General features: G+C 44.3%; 1 protein-coding gene across 1 annotated transcript in view; it reads right to left on the bottom strand.

The window, feature by feature from the left end:
• LOC309550619 (uncharacterized protein) overlaps positions 1-10,211 on the bottom strand; it is a 57,567-nt gene that overhangs the window by 31,669 nt on the left and 15,687 nt on the right. The gene's annotated exons all lie outside the window — the stretch shown is intronic.

The following is a 10,211-nucleotide window of genomic DNA, read 5'->3' as shown; positions in this document are numbered from 1 at the left end:
GGCACACCACAGGGAGAAGGAGAAATTGACACTGCACAGAGTGATTAGGGTGTGCCCAGGCACATCTGGCACACCCCCTGCACACACCTATGAGAGAAGAGGAGCTCAGGTGGAGTGGATAGGGGTGCAGCTGGAGCCTGCTCTTGATGTAATCTGTGGGGCTTGGTGGTCAGTGTGATATTTGGGTCCTAGTCTGTGCATCAGGATTGACCACAACCATTCATGTATGAATTAAACCATTGCAGGCTTTATTCATAAATAAAGTTTAACATAGTTACATAGTTAGTCAAATTGAAAAAAACACAAGTACATGGAGATCATATCCCCCCTTATGTATTTATACATGGAGATCATATCCCCCCTTATGTATTTATACATGGAGATCATATCCCCCCTTATGTATTTATACATGGAGATCATATCCCCCCTTATGTATTTATACATGGAGGTCATATCCCCCCTTATGTATTTATACATGGAGATCATATACCCCCTTATGTATTTATACATGGTGATCATATCCCCCCCTATGTATTTATACATGGAGATCATATCCCCCCTTATGTATTTATACATGGTGATCATATCCCCCCTTATGTATTTATACATGGAGATCATATCCCCCCTTATGTATTTATACATGTGATCATATCCCCCCTTATGTATTTATACATGGTGATCATATCCCCCCTTATGTATTTATACATGGTGATCATTTCCCCCCTTATGTATTTATACATGGTGATCATATCCCCCCTTATGTATTTATACATGGTGATCATTTCCCCCCTTATGTATTTATACATGGAGATCATATCCCCCCTTATGTATTTATACATGTGATCATATCCCCCCTTATGTATTTATACATGTGATCATATCCCCCCTTATGTATTTATACATGGTGATCATTTCCCTCCTTATGTATTTATACATGGGGATCATGGAGATCATATCCCCCCTTATGTATTTATACATAGTGATCATATCCCCCCCCCCCTTATGTATTTATACATGGAGATCATATCCCCCTTATGTATTTATACATGGTGATCATATCCCCCCTTATGTATTTATACATGGAGATCATATCCCCCCCTTATGTATTTATACATGGTGATCATATCCCCCCCCCCCCTATGTATTTATACATGGTGATCATTTCCCCCCCTATGTGTTTATAGATAGTGATCATATCCCCCTTATGTATTTATACATGGTGATCATATCCCCCCCCCCCTTTGTATTTATACATGGTGATCATTTCCCCCCTTATGTGTTTATACATGGTGATCATGGAGATCATATCCCCCTTATGTATTTATACATGGAGATCATATCCCCCCCTTATGTATTTATACATGGTGATCATACCCCCCCTTATGTATTTATACATGGTGATCATATCCCCCCCTTATGTATTTATACATGGTGATCATACCCCCCCTTATGTATTTATACATGGAGATCATACCCCCCCCCCTTATGTATTTATGTATGGTGATCATGGAGATCATATCCCCCCCTTATGTATTTATACATGGTGATCATACCCCCCCCCCCCTTATGTATTTATACATGGAGATCATATCCCCCCCTTATGTATTTATACATGGTGATCATATCCCCCCTTATGTATTTTTACATGGAGATCATATCCCCCCCTTATGTATTTATACATGGTGATCATATCCCCCCTTATGTATTTATACATGGTGATCATATCCCCCCTATGTATTTATACATGGAGATCATATCCCCCCCCCTTATGTATTTATACATGGTGATCATATCCCCCCTTATGTATTTATACATGGAGATCATATCCCCCCCCCCCTTATGTATTTATACATGGTGATCATGGAGATCATATCCCCCTTATGTATTTATACATGGAGATCATATCCCCCCTTATGTATTTATACATGGTGATCATACCCCCCCTTATGTATTTATACATGGAGATCATACCCCCCCCCCTTATGTATTTATATATTGTGATCATGGAGATCATATCCCACTTATGTATTTATACATGGAGATCATATCCCCCCCTTATGTATTTATACATGGTGATCATACCCCCCCCCCTTATGTATTTATACATGGAGATCATATCCCCCCCTTATGTATTTATACATGGTGATCATATCCCCCTTATGTATTTATACATGGAGATCATATCCCCCCTTATGTATTTATACATGGTGATCATATCCCCCCCCCCTTTGTATTTATACATGGTGATCATTTCCCCCCTTATGTGTTTATACATGGAGATCATGGAGATCATATCCTCCCTTATGTATTTATAGATAGTGATCATATCTCCCCTTTTGCATTTATACATGGAGATCATATCCCCCCCTTATGTATTTATACATGGAGATCATATCCCCCCCTTATTTATTTATACATGGAGATCATATCCCCCCTTTTGCATTTATACATGGAGATCATATTCCCCCTTATGTATTTATACATGGAGATCATATCCCCCCTTTTGCATTTATACATGGAGATCATATCCCCCCTTATGTATTTATACATGGAGATCATATCCCCCTTATATATTTATACATGGAGATCATACCCCCCCCCCCCTCATGTATTTATACATGGTGATCATATCCTCCCTTATGTATTTATACATGGTGATCATATCCCCCCTTATGTATTTATACATGGAGATCATATCCCCCCTTATGTATTTATATATAGTGATCATACCCCCCCCCCCCTTATGGTGATCATAGAGATCATATCCCCCCTTATGTATTTATTCACGGTAATCTTTTTCCCCCCTTATGTATTTATACATGGAGATCATATCCCCCCTTATGTATTTATATATGGTGATCATATCCCCCCTTATGTATTATACATGGTGATCATACCCCCCCCTTATGTATTTATAAATGGAGATCATATCCCCCATTATGTATTTATACATGGTGATCATATACCCCCTTATGTATTTATCCATGGAGATCATATCCCCCCTTATGTAACCTGCCACCACAATACCCTATACTGCCCTAACCTGCCACCACAATACCCAATACCGCCCTAACCTGCCACCACAATACCCTATACTGCCCTAACCGGCCACCAAAATACCCTATACTGCCCTAACCTGCCACCACAATGCCCTATACTGCCCAAACATGCCACCATAATACCCTATACTTCCCTAACCTGCCACCATAATCTCCTATATTACCCTAACCTGCCACCAAAATACCCTATACTACCCTAACCTGCCATTACAATACTGCCCTATACTGCCCTAACCTGCCACCATAATACCCTACACTGCCCTAACCTGCCACCATAATACCATATACTGCCCTAACCTGCCACCATATTCTCCTATACTACCCTAACCTGCCACCAAAATACCCTATACTACCCTAACCTGCCATTACAATACTGCCCTGTATTGCCCTAAACTGTCACTATAATACCATATACTGCCCTGACCTGCCAGTATAATACCCTATTCTGCACTAACTTGCTACTATACTACACCATACTGCCCTAACCTGCCACTATAATACCCCATACTGCCCTTACCTGGCACCACAATACCCTATACTGCCCTAACCTGCCACCACAATACCCAATACCGCCCTAACCTGCCACCACAATACCCTATACTGCCCTAACCGGCCACCAAAATACCCTATACTGCCCTAACCTGCCACCACAATGCCCTATACTGCCCAAACATGCCACCATAATACCCTATACTTCCCTAACCTGCCACCATAATCTCCTATATTACCCTAACCTGCCACCAAAATACCCTATACTACCCTAACCTGCCATTACAATACTGCCCTATACTGCCCTAACCTGCCACCATAATACCCTACACTGCCCTAACCTGCCACCATAATACCATATACTGCCCTAACCTGCCACCATATTCTCCTATACTACCCTAACCTGCCACCAAAATACCCTATACTACCCTAACCTGCCATTACAATACTGCCCTGTATTGCCCTAAACTGTCACTATAATACCATATACTGCCCTGACCTGCCAGTATAATACCCTATTCTGCACTAACTTGCTACTATACTACACCATACTGCCCTAACCTGCCACTATAATACCCCATACTGCCCTTACCTGGCACCATAATACCCTATACTGCCCTAACCTGCCACCATAATACCCTAACCTTCCTAATGGCACCCCAATTGCAGTGCAATTTTGCAGCACAATCGTGGCAAATCACAACGCGCAACAATGTTGCCCAAAAGAAGCTCCTCTTCTTTTTTGAGAACTGTGATTTTGTCAGGGGGGGGCTGCCAGATATAGGATCCGCCCCGGGTGCCAAATGCTCAACGTATGCCCCTGTGCACATGCTTTCACTTGGGACTACTGCACACTGTCCACTAAATGTGATTGACTATGTCAAGTGAACTCCAGAATGTATGTCCTTGTGATGTGACTGTAATGCCTTTTCTGAATACCACCAGTACATGTAATGCAGTGAATTGTGTAGAAATTCCTTTTTTTAGGGATACAAAGGTCTATGGCTGGGAATGTCGTGTGGAATCCTATGGCAAAAAGCAGGACAGTTCGGCCTCAGTAGGAGAGATAGAGTTCTAGCAGGGCTGGAGTGGGGGTTGGGACCAGTGGCGGCTGGTGATCAAAATTTGGGGGGGGGGGGGGCACAAACAGAAAAATGTAATAGGCATTGCTTTGCGGCAAAAAACGCTGTAAAAAATTGTGTGATTTTGAGGTCACAAAAGTGTGAAAGGGGCCTTCAGTAATCAAGGTATAGTGTGCACCCTTCAATGCAGAGTGACCAGCGTGCCCCCTTTCAATGCAGAGAGACCAGCGTGCCCCCTTTCAATGCAGAGTGACCAGCTTGTCCCCCCTTTCAATGCAGAATGACCAGCGTGCCCCCTTTCAATGCAGAATGACCAGTATGCCCCCTTTCAATGCAGAATGACCAGTATGCCCCCTTTCAATGCAGAATGACCAGCGTGCCCCCTTTCAATGCAGAATGACCAGCGTGCCCCCTTTAAATGCAGAATGACCAGCGTGCCCCCATTCAATGCAGAGAGACCAGCGTGCCCCCTTCAATGCAGAGAGATCAGTGTGCCCCCATTCAATGCAGAGAGACCAGTGTGCCACCTTTCAATGCAGAGAGAGATCAGTGTGCCCCTATTCAATGCAGAGAGAGATCAGTGTGCCCCCTTCAATGCAGAGAGACCAGCGTGCCCCCTTCAATGCAGAGAGATCAGTGTGCCCCCATTCAATGAAGAGAGACCAGTGTGCCCCCTTTTAATGTAGAGAGATATCAGTGTGCCCCCATTCAATGCAGAGAGAGATCAGTGTGCCCCCATTCAATGCAGAGAGAGATCAGTGTGCCCCTTTCAATGCAGAGAGATCAGTGTGCCCCCATTCAACGCAGAGATATCAGTGTGCCCCCATTCAATGCAGAGAGATCAGTGTGCCCCCTTTCAATGCAGAGAGAGATCAGTGTGCCCCCATTCAATGCAGAGAGAGATCAGTGTGCCCCCTTTCAATGCAGAGAGAGATCAGTGTGCCCCCATTCAATGCAGAAAGATCAGTGTGCCCCCATTCAATGCAGAGAGATCAGTGTGCCCCTTCCAATGCAGAGAGATCAGTGTGCCCCCTTTAAATGCAGAGAGATCAGTGTGCCCCCATTCAATGCAGAGAGATCAGTGTGCCCCCATTCAATGCAGAGGGAGATCAGTGTGCCCCTATTCAATGCAGAGAGAGATCAGTGTGCCCCTTTCAATGCAGAGAGAGATCAGTGTGCCCCCATTCAATGCAGAGAGAGATCAGTGTGCCCCCTTTCAATGCAGAGAGAGATCAGTGTGCCCCCATTCAATGCAGAAAGATCAGTGTGCCCCCATTCAATGCAGAGAGATCAGTGTGCCCCTTCCAATGCAGAGAGATCAGTGTGCCCCCTTTAAATGCAGAGAGATCAGTGTGCCCCCATTCAATGCAGAGAGATCAGTGTGCCCCCATTCAATGCAGAGGGAGATCAGTGTGCCCCTATTCAATGCAGAGAGAGATCAGTGTGCCCCTTTCAATGCAGAGAGATCAGTGTGCCCCCTTCAATGTAGAGAGATCATCATGCCCCTTTTCAATGCAGAGTGACCAGCGTAGCGTAGCGTGCCCATGACCAGCACTTACCTGATGCAGCAGCAGCTTCTCCTCGAGTCCCCCGGCATCTCCTCGAGTCCTCCCACCTCCTCCTCGGCCAATGGCATGGTTTTTGCCTTTCGGCCAATCAGGGAGCAGGTGTCGGACCCGCGTCCTGATTGGCCAGGAGGAGGATCCGAGTGACATTAGCGAATTTTCATTCGCTATTGTCACACAATGGGTGGGCTCCGGGTGCACTGCTCTGCGCTCCCGGTCCTCCCTTTTCTGAAGCCTATTAGAGCCTCTGGCTCTAATCAGGTGACTCAGAAAAAAAATCCCATTGAAATCCATGCGTCTCCTTACTCCCCTTCTCTTCCAAACTTCTTGAACGATTAGTCTACAACTAACTGAGTGACCATCTGACTAAGAACAATCTTCTTGATCCCCTTCAGTCCGGATTTCGCCTTCAACATTCCACTGAAACTGCTCTCCTTAAACTCACAAACGACCTACTAACAGCTAACACCAATGGACTCTATTCTGTACTACTCCTCCTGGACCTCTCCGCTGCCTTTGACTCAGTAGACCACCCCTCCTCCTCACAAAACTCCACTCCTTTGGCCTCCGTGACCGTACTCTTCACTGGTTCTCATCCTACCTATCCCAACGCACCTTCAGTGCTACTTACAACTCTACTACCTCCTCTCCTCTTCCTTTCTCTGTCGGGGTCCCCCAAGGTTCTGTCCTTGGACCTCTCCTTTTCTCAATCTACACCTCCTCCCTGGGTCAGCTGTTTTCCAACCATGGCTTTCAATATCATCTCTACGCTGATGACACCCAAATCTATCTCTCCACCCCTCAGCTCACTCCATCAGTCTCCTCACCCATCACCAGCTTACTATTAGACATATCAGCCTGGATGTCCCATCACTTCCTCATACTCAACCTATCCAAACCTGAGCTCATGATATTTCCTCCCCCACGGTCCTCTTCACCTGACTTCTCTGTCAACATCAACAGCACAACTATCAACCCGTCCACCCATGCCAAGGTCCTAGGTATAATCCTGAACTCTGAACTATCCTTTCAGCCACACATCCAGTCACTGTCCAAAGCTTGCCGCCTCAACCTCCGCAACATCTCCAGGATACGTCCCTTCCTAACCAATGATACCACAAAGCGTCTAATCCACTCCCTGATCATCTCTCGTCTCGATTACTGCAACTCCCTTCTCATTGACTTACCTTCAGTCCATCATGAACGCTGCTGCCAGGCTCATCCACCTTGCAAACCGCTCTGTGTCTGCTACCCCTCTTTGCCAATCCCTCCATTGGCTGCCACTCAACCAACTAATTAAATTCAAGTTACTAATCATAACTTACAAAGCCACCCATAACTTGGAGCCCAGCTACATCACTAATCTGGTCTCAAAATACCGACCAACTCATAATCTTCGTTCCTCCCAGGACCTCCTGCTCTCTAGCTCCCTTGTAACCACTTCCCATGCTCGCCTCCAGGACTTCTCCCGAGCTTCTCCCATCCTCTGGAATGCTCTGCCCCAGGGATTCCCAAACTACGGCCCTCCAGTTGTTCCGAAACTACAATTCCCATCATGCCTAGTCGTGTATAAGAATGTCTGAGTTTTTCAATGCCTCATGGGATGTGTAGTTCTGCAACAGCTGCAGGGCCATAGTTTGGAAATCCCTGCTCTACCCAATCTGTCCGACTATCTCCTACTTTGTCTACTTTCAGACGATCCCTGAAAACTCATCTCTTTAGAGAAACCTATCTGGCAACCACCTAACAACTGTGCTCTTATTTTGTCCATCAGCCCACCCCCCACAGTTATTACCTCTTGTATCTCTTGACCCTCCCTCTTAGATTATAAGCTCTAACGAACAGGGCCCTCTGATTCCCACTGTATTAAAGTGTATTGTATTTGTACTGTCTACCCTCAAGTTGTAAAGCGCTGCGTAAACTGTCTGCGCTATAAAAATACTATATAATAATAATAATAATTTGCGTGCAGCACATAGAAGTCTATGCAAACCCCACATCGGCACTGACAAAAAAGTTTAATATGCTGGTAGGGCTGGGTGCACGGATCCAAACGCACAGGCACAGCTTGCAGATCCTTCCACCCACTCCCGTCCACAAGTCAAATTTTGACATGCAATTGTGTCCATGCTGGCGCTGCATGTGCTTCGACTTTAATACGTTTCACACACCTCCGAGGAGGATGCACACCCATCCGCCAGCAGCCCTGCACAGAGAGTGGCACTAATCTGCCATCTAAATGAGCCATAAGGGTATCACCGCCAGCTCTGCCCAGATTTCAAAGATATTATACAGAAGCTAACATGCTATACTTACCCCCAGCTGTTTGTTCCAATAACATTTCCCTGGAGCTCTATTTTAACTTTTGCTTTCCCTGAACCAAGGCAGCAAATCTATAGCCAGCAGACAGCAAACTCTACGCGCAAACAGTCCTGATCCTATCGCCCTCAAGCATCTTTGCGGTAATATTAACCACTTTACCACCGGAGGATTTTCCTGCTTTACGTCCAGGCCACTTTTTGCAACTTGGCACTGTGCGACTTTAACTGACAATTGCGCGGCCATGCAACGCCGTACCCAAACTAAATTGACGTCCTTTTTTTACCACAAACAGAGCTTTCTTTTGGTGGTATTTGATCACCTCTGCGCTTTTCATTTTTTGCGATATTAATAAAAAAAGAGCGACAATTTTGAAAAAATAACAATATTTTTCTACTTTGACAGTTAAAAAATATCCAATATATTCAATTTTTGTCATATATTTAGGCCAAAATGTATTTAGCTACATGTCTTTGACAAAAAAAATTCTCAATGAGCGTATTTTTAACCGCTTTAAGACCGGAAGATTTTACCCCATTCCTGACCAGGCTATATTTTGCGATTCGGCACTTTAACGGACAATTGCACGGGCGTGCGACGCTGTACCCAAATTAAATGTATGTCCTTTTTTTTCCTACAAACAGAACTCTCTTTTGGTGGTATTTGATCACCTGTGCGATTTTTACTTTTTGCGCTATAAACAAAAAAAAAGCTACAATTTAGAAAAAATAATATTTTTCAAATTTTTTTATATGAAATTCCCCCCAAAAAAATGTAAAAATCAAAACTTTTTTAACAGTTTAGGCCAATTTGTTTTCTGCTGCATATGTTTGGTAAAAAAAATCGCAATAAGCGTATTTTGATTGGTTTGCGCAAAAGTTTTGGCAGCTACTAACTACGGGAAAGATTTATGGAATTTATGTAATTTTTATTGTTTTTTTTTAACCACTTGCCGACTGCCGCACGACTATTTACGTCGGCAGTCAGCCCCTGACAGGCAGAGCGACGTAGTACTACATCGCTAGCCTGTGAGGGTCTAGGGAGCGAGCGCGCGCTCCCGCGTGGTCACGGACCCCCCCGATGTCCGCCGGTCACTCAACGATCGTCGGGGGAGAGGGAGAAAGGCAGGTGGCTAATGTAAACAAAGCTGCCTGTCATTCTCCCCTGTGTATGAAGGATGATCATACGGTTCTACTATGTAGGACCGTTGATCTCTGTTCCTACACCTCAAGCCACAGCCAATCACAGTTAGAATCACGCCCCTAGGGACACACATAACCCCTCCCTCTCAAAAAAAGTTAACCCCTTCACTGCCAGTGTAATTTTACAGTAACAGTGCATATGTATAGCACTGATTACTGTAGTAATGTCACTGGTAACCCCAAAAGTGTCAAAAATGTCAGTCAAGGGTCCGATCTGTCCGCCGCAATGTCGCAGTACCGAAAAAAAAATCGCAGATCGCCGCCATTACGCATTAGAAAAAAAAACAACAAAAATGACAAAAATCTTTCCCTTTGTTAGTAAACGAGATAACTTTTGCGCAAACCAATCAAAATACGCTTTTTGCAATTTTTTTTACCAAACATATGTAGCATAAAACAAATTGGCCGAAAATGTTAAAAAAAATTAGATTTTTACATTTTTTTGGGAGGAATTTCATATAAAAAAAATGTGAAAAATATTGTTATTTTTGCAAA

Source organism: Pelophylax lessonae (assembly GCF_965119305.1).
Source record: "Pelophylax lessonae genome assembly, chromosome: 1".
NCBI lineage: Eukaryota > Metazoa > Chordata > Amphibia > Anura > Ranidae > Pelophylax > Pelophylax lessonae.
Note: the sequence above shows the minus strand (reverse complement) of the source record. Positions and strands in the feature narration are given on the sequence as shown.